We start from the raw sequence: 13482 nt of genomic DNA, 5'->3' as shown, positions 1-13482 counted from the left end.
GTGGTAAGGAATGAGGTTAGAGAAATCATGAAGGACCCATGTGCAGATATAGAGGTTTGGACATTTTCTGCCTTCAGTGTAAAGTCAGTGGAAAATTTTAAGCTAAGACTGTGGTGTGGAAATTGGAAGCAGGAATGTGACTGGGAAGCTGGTGGAGGCCTCTAGGAGAAAGATCTGATTGGTTTGGGTGGGGGGTGGTGGTAGTGGGGCTAGACAGAAGCAGAGAAATGTAAGCTGCACTGACTGGGATTTGGTGCTATTTCAATGACCTCAAGTGGCTTTCTATTAAGCATGACCAAAAACCCCCAGCTGCTCACAGCCCATCAGATCCTGCCCAGTGTACTCCTGTCACCTCCCCCATCTCACAGTCTCCAGTCTGCCCCCTCTCTCTGTTCCAGCCACAACAGGCCTCCTAGCTGTTGCTATGCATGCCAGGCACAGTCCTGCCTCAGAGCCTTTGTTCTGGCTGTTCCTTCTGCCTGGAAAGCTCCTCTCCCAGATCTTCCCATGTAGATTCTTTTTCATCATTCAGTGCTCAACTCCAAAGCCTTCTCCTTACCTGACACTCTATTAAAACGAGCACCCCTGCCAATTCACTGTTTATTACTGACCTTGTTTTATTTTGTTTGCAGTGTGTACCAGTTATCCAATGATGCATAATAAATGTCCCAAACTTAGTGGCACAAAACAATAACCATTTTATTATGCTCATGGCTTCAGTGGGTCAGGAATCAGGGCAGAATATAGTAAAAATGACTTACTTTCTTCTACACAATGCCTAGGGCTCAACTGAGAAGACTCAAATGGTTGGAGATGAATAACTGGGAGCTGGAATCATCTGGAAGCTTGTTCACTCACAGCTCATTCAGGACTATCAACTCATGCACATACCCTTGTCTTTTCTATGTGGCTTGGGCTTCTCACAGCATGGCAGGCTCACAGCATGGCTGGATTCCAAGAGGCAGGGCATGGAGTGACCTGAAAGTCGCTTCTGTCGTGTGCCATTCTTTCCTCAGGGCCCACCCAAATTTAAGGAGGCAGAGAAAGTGACTTTGGAGGCACAAGTTCCAATTGCAGAAAGGCCCACTGGGATGGAAGACGTTAGGACAGTCATCTTTGGAACACACCATCTGCCATACCACTCTGATGGCTTGTTAGGAGGATTTAATAATAAGTTGCATCTTTAGTAACCAGAGAAGGCTTCTTGTTCCAGGAAGTGGTAGAGTCTGGTATGCAGGACGATATACAGGTGAGAGAGACCCACCTTTGACTTGCCAAAGTGTATGCTCCATGATAGCAAGAGCTTCTGTTCATTGAAATTTACCAGTGAATCCCAGGCATTGAGAATAGTGCCTGATACAGTAGGTGCTTAACAAATATGCGTAGGTAAGGAGGAAACATATAAAATTGAGCATTTCAGGACACCACCATGGGGAAAGCAAACAAGAGGCTCTTAGCACCTAGTCTGGCTTTGTAGGATCCAGAGAAGTCCTAAAATCTTAAGAATTCTCCCCAAGAGGGAACAGGAAGTGTGCAGTGGGTACATCCATAGGGAAAGTCTGAGAGCCTTAGAATCTCTAGCAGGGCTGACTGGTGACAGCATCTCTCTCCTGCAGCCAGTCAGTAAGGATTGGAAGACATGACTCATTCTTCAAATGTGAAGACAGCAAAAGCAAGACTTTAAGGAACATGAAAAAAAAAAAATCAAGGAAATGAGACACCTCCAAAGAAACACAATAATGTTTCAGTAATTAACCCAAAGAAAAATAAATATGGTGAGGGGGAAGTAAGAGGGTAGTTTTTTATGTGATCGAAGTTAAGCTGTGATCAGCTTAAAACAGACTATTATAACTATGAGATGTTTAATGTAAGCCTCATTATAACCACAGAGCAAAAACTGATAGTAGATACAAAAAAGATAAAGAGAAAAGAATAAAAGCATATCACTATGGAAAATCGTCAAATCAAAAAGGGAGGCAGCAAGAAAGGAAGAAAGAAACAAAAGAGCTACAAAACAGCCAGAAAACAATTAAAAAGATGGCAATAGTAGGTCCTACCTATCAATGGTTACTTTAACTGTGAATGGATTAAATTCTCCAATCAAAAGACATAGAGTTGGGGCACCTGGCTGGCTCAGTCAGAACATGTGACTCTTGATATCGGGGTGGTGAGTTCAAGCCCCATGTTGGGCATGGAGCCTACCTTAACAAAAAAAAGTAAATAAAAAGACAAAAAGTGGATGAATGGATAAAAAACCAAACAAAGAAGACACAACTATGTGTTGCCTATAAGAGACACACGTCAGCTTTAGGAACACACAAAGGCTCAAAGTGAAGGGATGGAAGATGATATTCCATGCTAATGGAAACCAAAAGACAGCAAGGGCAACTATACTTTTATCAGACAAAATAGACTTTAAATAAAAACTGTAACAATAGACAAAGAAGGTCATTATATAATGATAAATGGGTCAGTTCATCAAGAGGATATAACAAATATATATACACATCCAACACTGGAGCACCAAAATATGTTTTGCAAGTATCAGAAAATCTGAAGGGAGAAATAAACAGTAATGCAGTAAGAGTAGGGGACTTTGATACCCCACTTCAATGGTGGGTAGACTAGCCAGGCAGAAAATCAGTAAGGAAACATTGGACTTGAACTGTACTTTAGGTTGAATGGACTTAACAGTCTCTACAGGACATTTCATCCAACACCAGCAGAATACACATCCTGAAGTAGACATGGGAAGTTCAGCATAGATCCTATGTTAGGTCACAAAACAAGTCTTACCAAATTTAAGAAGATTGGAATCATATCAAGTATCTTCTCTAACCACAGTGATATGAAACCAGTAATCAGTAACAGGAGGAAAATGGAAAACATTCACGAGTATACGGAAATTAATCAATACACTCCTAAACAATCAATGGGGCGAAGAAGAAAGTGGAAGAGAGATTAAAATATGAAGCAAATGAAGGTGGAAATGTCTTATACCAAAACTTATGGGATGCAGGAAAGTGGTTGTATAATTGGGTAAGTTAGAAGAAATGGATAAATTCCTAGGAATAGACAATCTGCTGAGATTAAATCATGAAGAAATAGAAAATCTGAACAGACCAGTGACTAGTAAGGAAATTAACCAGTAATCAAAAGTCTCCCAACAAACAAAAGTCCAGGACCACATGGCTTCACTGGTTAACTCCTCCATACATTTAAAGAAAAATTATCAGTCCTTGTCAAACTCGTCCAAATAATAGAAGAGGAGTCAATTCTCCTAAATTCATTTTATGAGGTCAGTATTACCTTGATACCAAAGCCAGACAAGGACATTACAAGTAATCAAGACAGAATGGTATTAGCATAAAAGCAGACACAAATCAGTGGAACAGAATAGAGAGCCCGTAAATAACCCCGTGCATATATGGGCAATTAATTCATGACAAATGAGGCAAGAGTATACAATGGGGGAAAGAACAGTCTTTTCAATAAATGATTTTGGGAAAACTGGACAGTTGCATGCAAGAGAATGAAACTGGACCACTATCTTACACCACACACAAAAATTAACTCAAAATGGATTAAAGACTTGAATGTAAGACCTGAAACCATAAATCTTCTAGAAGAAAGCAGGCAGTAAGCTCCTTGACATAGGTCTTGGTGATGATTTTTTTGGAACCAACTCCAAAGGAAAGGCAGCAAAAGCGAAAATAAACAAATTGGATCACATCAAACTAAAAAGCTTCTGCACAGTGAAGGAAACCATCCACAAAATGAAAAGGCAACCCACTGAGTGGAAGAAAATATTTGCAAGCCATATATGGTTAAAAAGAGTTAATCTTCAACAACTCGATAGCAAAAAACCAAATGATCCAAATAAAAATGGGCAAAGGACCTGAACAGACTTTTTCCAAAGAAGAGATACAAATGGACAACAGGTACATGAAAAGGTGCTCAACGTCACTTATCATCAGGGAAGTGGTAGCGAGAGTCTGATGCTTAACCGACTCAGCAACCCAGGAGCCCCCATATTTTGGTACTTTAAAATTTCTGGTCAGAAGTAGTTGCATGTTATATATACTATTTTTCCATCTACAGATACGTGTAGTTATATGATGTTACATTAAATTAGCTAATGTTTATGTGGAATCAGTTATATGCTAAGGCACTTTACATGCATCTTTTTTTTTTTTCACTTAGTTGATGTCTTATTCTTACAAGACATTAAAGACTAATGTCCATATTTGACCAAGAAATAAATCGTGGTTGAGGTTCTTATGGGAACTACCCAAGTCAAAAAAGTAGTAGAATCAGACATAAATGAGTCAGACTCATTTATATATATAGCATTGAATAGAAACTTAATGCTAATTCCTGATCTCAAAGAAACATGTACTTGGATATGATCACAGGCATTGATTTTGCAGAAACTATTAAACTATTATTTGTGAATATCTAAACTTGTTTAAAAGGAAGAAGAGGAGTCAGCCTGTATTTTGGAGATTCCCTGGTAATGAATATTACTGTTTGAATTGTTTTCTTATTTGGAAAAAAAAAAAGACTTGCAGAATATGCTGTTATTGATACCCAGCCATGAACCTGTTTATGATCAAAGATGTATTTGCTCAGTCAGTTAAGTGTCTGCCTTCAGCTCAGGTCCTGATCCCAGGGTCCTGGGATTGAGCCCCGCATCAGGCTCCCTGCTCAGTGGGGAACCTGCTTCTCCCTCTCCTTCTGCCTCCCAATCATTCTTTCCTTCTCTCTCTCTCTAGTGCATGCTCTCTCTCAAATAAATAAATAAAATCTTTAAAAAAGAGACAAGGATGTATCAGAAAAAAATTTTGTTCTGGTCAGAATTTTCTGTCTAGGTAAATATTTTGATTTCTAATAGAATGAAATGTTTTTTTTTTCTTTTCTTTTTTTTGAAAGATAGGTATTTGTTCAAATAATGCATGAACATTTATGGTCATCACACATCCAGCCACAGTTTTAGCATTTTACTTTCATAAAAAGATATTAAATATTATTAAAAGATAATTTGCAAAGGTAAAATAATGACTTATATGAATATAAAATGAACATATGTCAAAGACATTATTTAACACATTAATTAATGAGTAAACCAGTAAAATGTTACAATTATTTCAAAGGAGAATTCAAAGCACCACACGTATATAAGTCAATCAAGAATGGCTAAATTAGGGGTGCCTGGGTGGCTCAGTTGGTTGAGTGACTGCCTTTGGCTCAGGTCATGATCCCAGGGTCCTGGGATGGAGCCCTGCATCGGGCTCCCTGCTCCGCAGGGGGCCTGCTTCTCCCTCTCCCTCTGCCGCTCCCACTGTTTCTGCATTCCTGCTCTCTCTCTCTGTCAAATAAATAAATAAAATTTTAAAAAAAAAGAATGGTTAAATTAGGGAGACAAACCATAAGAGACTCTTAATCTCAGGAAACAAACTGAGGGTTGCTGGAGTGGAGAGGGGGTGGGAGGGATGGGGTGGCTGGTGATGGACACTGGGGAGGGTATGTGCTATGGTGAGCGCTGTGAATTGTGTAAGACTGATGAATCACAGACCTGTACCCCTGAAACAGATAATACATTATGTTAATAATAAAAAAAAAAGAATGGCTAAATTAATTTACAAATAGATGCAAAACTGGTTTTTTCCATAGGGGATGGAGGAAAATCAATTGCCCTCCACCGGACGGAATTATTTTCACATGTGTAGACAAGAATCTTTTATATTTCTATCAGTTGTTTACAACTCACAGGATTATGAAATAGCTCAAAGAAAATAGTGTAAGTGCTTTAAAACAGAGAAACCGAAAGGATGTTCTTTAAACAATTTACAGGTTTCCATTGAAGACACCCAATAATTTTTTGGTCTATCGCAAAGTCTTTTAGAATTTTTTTCTGATAATACTTTTACTAAATTTATATTTAATAATTTATCAAGAGGGGAAGGCAGAAAAGCATAATTTACTTCATCTTAAAGTTTATCCTAAAGTCAAACTTAAGAAATCCCATTAGTTTGACAGTATAATTTACATTTCCAGTTCTAAACTCCTTCAGGGTTCAGATTCACTACCAGTTACTGTGGAATATCTTTGTCCATGTACACCTCTTCAGCATGTCCAGAGCCAGTCACCATTTACTATTTTTAACCTTCTTGTGAGTTCTGTTTTTCTGCGAACAGTCATACTTTGTCCAGGTCAAATCCTTTGTCATCATGAAATTGTTTTTCTTAAGGATAAAATAATTTATTCTTTTAAGATAAATGTTCCTCTTTATGAGATGAAAAAAAAAATCAGACGTGGGGGTTATGTACTGACCCAGAGACAAGGAATGAAGTTCCTGCAATCCACATCACATTTGTTTCAATAGTATTTTGAGAACCAACTGAAACCATATCATTTCCCTTCATAAAGGCAAGCAAAGCTATAAAAATGGGGGCGCGGCTGCTAAATCTTGGTCCAGGAAAAGATAACCACCTGCTGACAGCCTCATTCATCCCAAACCTCAAGACTCTTCTCCCTGGGAACCACATAAAGGGTGACTGGTGCACTTTCATTTTTGCCTTATTTCCTCCACATCTACTAAATGGATTGTGGTACTCTATACTGAGTAAATAAATGTACTGACTCCTGGCTCTGCCATGTGGGGAGGGAGAGACCAGAGAGGAGCAAGGGGGCAGAGGAGAGAGGGGACCAAGGCACAAACCTGTGAGTGAAGAGGTCACTCTGAAATTGGATTCTCCAGCCCCGGCTGCCCCAGCAGGTACCGCTCGGATGAAAGATAAACCACCCCAACGCTTCTCAATTCCCGACTCTTACAATTTTAAGAGAAATAAAGCCAGTACCTTTTAGGGTAACTTGTTGTGTGGCAGTAAGTAAGTAAAACAGTGATGGAGGTATTATTCTTACTTCAGCAACCAAGAAGCTGAGGCTAGCCGTTGAAGTAATTTTCCTAAGTTGGGGGCTCAGGGCTTGCACCCAGGCAGTGTAATTCCAGGGGCTGTCATAATGCTTCCCCCAAACCTAGACTAGTGGTTCTCAACTGGGGGTGACTCTGCCCTCCCCAAGGGACACTGGGCAATGTCTGCAGACATTTACAGTTGCCACGGGGGTGGGGGGGAGCTTCCTGGCATCGAGTGGGTGGGGCCCAGCATGCCTCTTGACATCTCGTGGTGGCCAAGATGTTGGACACAAAATGAAAAGGCAACCCACTGAGTGGAAGAAAATATTTGCAAGCCATGTATGGTTAAAAAGAGTTAATCTTCAACAACTCGATAGCAAAAAACCAAATGATCCAAATAAAAATGGGCAAAGGACCTGAACAGACTTTTCCCACCACGGACAATGATTCAGCTCCAAATGTCAATAGTGCTGAGTTTGGGGAACCCTGCTCTAGACCTCAGAATCTGGTTATTCTGCTTATGAGAGACTGTATCATGTGGGTTCGGAGTAAAGATCCCTTTCTGAAGTGTAGTATCCAGCTCCAGGAGGGCTGTCCTAGTCAGCTTGAGCTGCCATAATAAAATACTACAGACTAGGGGGTGTAGATAGCAGACATTTATTTTCTTAACAGTTCTGGAAGCTGGAAAGTTCAAGATCAACGTGTCAGCAGGGCTGATTTCTGGTGAGGACTCTCCTCCCTCCCGGCTGGCAGATCACCACCTGCTTGCTGTGTCCTCATAGAGTGGAGAGAAAGAGAGGGACCAAGCTCTGTGGTGTTTTTCTTATCAGGGCACCAATGCCATCAAGAGGGCTCCACACTCATGACTTCATCTAAACCAATCTCTTCCCAAAGGAAAACACTGTTTATGTTACTCGGCTAAAATAAAGTTCTTTTTCGGGGCGCCTGGGTGGCTCAGTTGGTTAAGCGACTGCCTTCGGCTCAGGTCATGATCCTGGAGTCCCAGGATCGAGTCCCACATCAGGCTCCCTGCTCAGCGGGGAGTCTGCTTCTCCCTCTGACCCTCCCCCCCTCATGCTCTCTCTCTCTCAAATAAATAAATAAAATCTTAAAAAAAAATAAAATAAAATTCTTTTTCTACGGATGCCCCACTAGAGGGGAACTCTTTCCTTCTCCCCCTGCTCCCCACTCCAGTTTCTTTGAGGCATAATTAACAGGTAACATGGTGTAGGTTTCAGAGGTATACATAACGATGTGATAGACATAGGTATTGTGAAGTGATCACCACAATAAGGGTAGTTAACATCCATCACCTCACATTACAAAAGGTTACAAAAAGGCTTTTTTCCCTCGTGAGGAGAATTCTTAAGATTTACTCTCAGCAACTTTGAAGTATACAAAATAGTATTGTTAGCTATAGTCACCGTGCTGTGCCTTACGTCCTCAGAACGTTTTTATAACTGGAGGTTTGTCCCTTTTAACCACTTTTACCCAGTTCCCCCTCCTTCATCCCCCTCTTTCCGTCTACTCTACTCATAGAACACTTTCGACTGCACACATGTGGGTTTTTTCCCCACGCTGACCATTTCTCAGATGCTAGCTGGGTGGCCTACAATTCAATGCCACAACCATCTATCTGGAGTTAGCGTGAGATCCCACAGGTTAAGGGTTCAGTTCCAGGAGACTGCCCCCAGTTTCAGATGCCAATCATGTCTGGGCCTCTGACCAATGGGCTGTAAGTGGAGGGTTCCCACGACTCCTCCTTGGGTTGATAATTTGCTAACACAAACTCACAGAACTCAGGAAAACAGTCTACTAACTAGATTACCCGTTTATTATAAGATGATACAATTCAGGAACAGCCAGATGGAAGAGATGCAAGAGGGCAAAGTGTGTGGGGGAGGGTCGTGGAGCTTCCGGCCTTGTCTAGATGCCCCACCCTCCCAGCTATGTGCTCAACGATGGAGGTTCTCTGAAGCCCTTGGCTCAGAGCCTTTTATGAAGGCTTTGTTATGTAGGCATGATTGATTAAATCAATGGGTAGTAGTGATGAGCTCAACCTCCAGTCCCTCTGCCCACATAGGTCACCAGGGGGCCTCGCTGAAAGTGGGAAACCTCTGTCAACCAGCTCCCCTATCCTTAGGGGCTTTCCAAAAGTCACTCATAACACAAATTCAGGTGTGGTTGAGTTTCAAAAGGGGCTTATTTTATTACGAACAATTACGGGAAATTACAGTATTTTAGGAGCTCTGTGCCAGGGACTGGGGACAAGACCAAATATATATACATATATATGTATTTATATATGTGTAAAATATTTTTATGTATATTTTTACGTTTTACACACAATATCACACCTCCCAAAGGCCCCATCTCCAACTACCATCACATTGGGGTATAAGTCTTCAACTTGTGAAATTTGGGGGACACATTCCATCTATAACCTGTTCCCACCCCCCCAGTTGGTGCTTTGGCTGAGTTCTTTTTTTTTTTTAAAGTTTTTTTTTTTTTTTTTTTTTTTTTGGACAGAGAGAGACACAGTGAGAGAGGGAACACAAGCAGGGGGAGTGGAGAGGGAGAAGCAGGCTTCCCGCTGAGCAAGGAGCCTGATGCGGGGCTCCATCCCAGGACCCTGGGACCATGACCTGAGCCGAAGGCAGACGCCCAACAACTGAGCCACCCAGGCCCCCGCTTCGGCTGAGTTTTTACCAGGCTGTTCTGCTGGTCTACAACTCCAACTGCTTATGCTTCTGGTGTTTATTACTTCCTTCTCAGTGAACTCTCCATTTTGTTTCTCAGGCAGGAGCATAGTTTGGGGACCAGTTCGTTAGAAGGAAAAGATTTTAACAGCTACCAATTTCAGAAAATTGGTGAGTGCCCGTAATAAATTATATTAATTATGAAACCCAAATCACAGGGTTTTTAAAATGGAGATAGAATTTACATCATTACAGGCATAGCATTACAATGACATTGAGCACTGCTTACCACCCACATGCCTTTCAGGATTTAGACCATTTCCATCACTCCAGGCATGTCCTATGTGTCCTTCCCAGAACAACATTGTTCTGATGCCTATTACAATTCATAAACATAGCCTGTTCTGGAACTTCTGAGTTATGGAAGTATATAGAGTGTATCCTTTGGCTTCTGGCTTCTTTCACTCAAAAGAATGTTTCCGAGGTTCAACCTCAGCAGTTAATTCCTTCTTTGGTGTTGAGTAACATTTCTCTGTATGAATGGAACATAGTTTGCTTATCTTATTGGAAAAGAGACAACGACCCTGAATGGAGTCATTTGCTCCCAAGGACAGCAAACCAAGACAGGATTGCAGCCTCAACCTCCCAGAAATGTAACCTTTGGATAGTCAACCTGAAATGTCCTGACCAGGGCTAATGGGGTATTGTGTGAATTAGAACCCCTGTGATTTCTTCTCCCTCCTCCCCAGAACATACAAGACAGCCTGAAACTACCTTCTCTTTTGTTTAGCTAATAACTTCTCTGCCCCACTCTCTTGCTCAGAAATACTTTCTGTTTTGTACCACTCCACAGCGTGCTTCTTTATTGGTAGGGATGCTGCCCAACTGATGAATAATTAAATTTACTCCGTTGAATTTTCTTTCTTTAAACATCTATTCCCCAGTTGATGGACATTTGGGTTGTTTCCAGTTTTTGCTAATTATGAACAATGCTACTACAAACAGCAAGGCAACCCTGTCTGTGCACAAATAGTCATTATTCTCAGGGAAATACCTAGAAGTGAAATGACCAGTGATAGTGTTGGCACAACTTTAGTTTTACAAGGCCTGCACCATAATTTCTTTTTTAAAATAGCAATTTAAAAATCAAATAGAAACAGGAACCTGAAAACACATATACACGTTGGCACGTCAGTTAAAACGTGTGGCCCCCATAAGTTACATTTTTATACAACCACATGATAATTCAATACATCTCTTCTCATGAAAAAAAATGTTTCCTTTATTCTGGTAAAATATACCTAATATTTATTATCTTAATCATTTTAAAGTGTACAGTTCAAGGGTCTTAGGTACATTCATATTGTTGTACAACCATCCCCATGACTCTTCCTCCAGACTGTTTCAACCCTGCTCCCTTTTTCATTTACATTTCTTCTTTTCCCCTGATAGCTTGAACTTTCTGGGAATGGCTAGAAACTGTGAAAACCTAAAACTGGTTTTGAACTGTTGTTTTCCTTTTTGAGTATGTCCCTGTCTCTCTCTCTCTCTTAACTTATTCTGTCCATTTGTTGCTTTTTCTCTTTTACCTGTCTCATCCTCTGATTCAGATCTTCTGGAGAAAATTGAACATGGGTTATAACTATTTCAGGCTTACAAGACACACCTGGTAGGGAGCTGCCTATTGGAATCATCTGGAAAGCTTTAAATAACACTGAGCCTTGGGACCATCTGAGACCTACTGCATTGGAATTTCTAGGTGTGAGGTCCAGGAATATGTATTTTAACAACTTGCTGGATGTGATAGGCAGAAGTTGAAGACCAACCCCAATGACCCCGGCCCTTATATAATTCCTTTCCCTGTGAAAATGATAGTATATCACTCTCATGATTATGTTACATGGCAAAAGGGGTTTTGCAGGTTTCGGTTAGTTGACTTTGAGTGAATCAAAAGAGATAGTTCAGGTGGGCCTGAGCTAATTACACAAGCTCTTTAAATCTGGATCTAGACATCAGAGATGGAGAAAGTCAGAGGCCAGAGAGATTCACAACTTGGGAAAGAGTCAGCCTGTCCTTGCTGGCTTTGAAGATGGAGGGAATCCTGTGGCAAGAACCCAAGCACATCTTCAAGGTGAGAGTGACCACTGGCCAACAGTGAGTGAGAAAGTGGGGACCTCTGTCCTACAACTGCAAGGAACTAAACTGTGCCAACAACATGAATGAACCTGGACATGAATCTTCTCCAGTCTAGCCTCCAGATGAGAACACAGCTTGGTTAACGTCTCAATTATGAAACCCCGAGCAAGGAGCCCTGCTGAGCCTTGTCTGGATTCTTGATCTGTGGACACCACGAGATAATAAATGAGTGTTGTTTTAAACCACTAAGTGTGGTGATTCATTACACAGCACTAGCTGACACCTAGTTATTTCTACACGGCCAACTTATTGATGGGGGTCGCTTGTCCTGTGTGCAAAGATACTTCAGAACTATGGACAATGGAGTGTGTGCCAGGGAAGAGCTAATTGGCTGGATTAATCACCTTCCAACGTGGTGCAACTCTATTGGGCAGTCTCGGACTTGGGCCTTGATTATTGGTCTAATTAGGTCTTGTTAGGGTCTGTGGACTTGACTTCTCCTTGCCAGACATAAAGATATGTCTTGGGGGTCCTGTAAGGTCCTGAGTGAACTAGTCTCTGCCTACTTCTTCAGAAGGATCTTGCACCACCCTCTTCCTCAACTTCATCAGCCTCCTTTTGGCTTCTTCCTGCTTCCCACCTACTGTCCACTGCTGCTCCTATAGTCAGGAATTCCCTTCCTTGCTCCCTTGCTCCCACCCTCTCCTCCTGGCCAGCTCCAACTCATCCATTCTTGGTGTTCGCCTTGAAGGTCACTCCTTCAGGGACCCCTTCCTTAACCCCTGTCCCCAAATTAAGCAAGATCTCCCTGATATATAAAAACTTACAGCTCCCTGAACCGATGCTTTTACAAATCTTATTACAACTATCTTTTAAAACATTGGTTTTTTTTGGTAATAATTTGTTTGCTGCCCCCTCCCCCCTAGAGACTGGCTAGCCATTCCCCAAAACTGTCCCTTTTTCTTCTTGGGCACACACAGCTCTTAGACTGTGTGTCCCAGCCTCCTTGGCTGTAGGTTGGCTGAGTTCTAGTCAGTGGACTCTGAGACGAAGCTGTGTGCTTGACTTCCATGCCTGGCCCATTAAAAACCTTCCACAAATGATCCTTCATCATCTCCTCTTTTGTAGATGAGCACATCTGTGGATGGTAGAACCATAACACGGTAGAAGACTGGATCCCTGAATGTCTGCTTGGAGGAGAGCTTCCCAATAAGCTGGAAATACCTGTTTTAGACTTTGTATGAACAAGAAGTAAATTTCTATTGTGCTAAGTCACTGGGGCTTTGGGGTTTATCTGTTATAACAGCTAGAGTTATCTTAATATACTCTGACTTTTAGGCTGATGGTTTGGCTCCTTCAGTGTCCAGATATTTTCTGTTTGTCTCTTCAGATCCACTGTCCATGCTTCTCCACCTCCTGGAAGGAAGACCTATATTGATGGCATCAATAAGTACCCCCCCCCACAACCATCATTCCCAGTTGGGTTTAGTTGGTAGGAGGTGCTGGAAGGGAATGAAGAATAGGAGGTCATCAAGAACTGGGTATTTATTCCCCTTAGCTCCCTCTCTGCTGGTCACCTTATATTAAGAAAAGAAAAATATCTAAAACTTGAAAAAAAAAAACACCAACAACTAGGAAGGTGGCTACATTTCCTTTCAGGATCACTGCCTAATGTGTTTGTCAGTTAGGGTCTCAGGAAGCAGTTGCTGAGACTGAGTCAGAAGTGTAAGA

The sequence above is a fragment of the Mirounga angustirostris genome, unplaced genomic scaffold (assembly GCF_029215605.1).
Source record: "Mirounga angustirostris isolate CCGP_5_RB_7025 unplaced genomic scaffold, mMirAng1.0.hap1 SCAF_1, whole genome shotgun sequence".
NCBI lineage: Eukaryota > Metazoa > Chordata > Mammalia > Carnivora > Phocidae > Mirounga > Mirounga angustirostris.
This window is presented reverse-complemented; position numbering follows the sequence as displayed.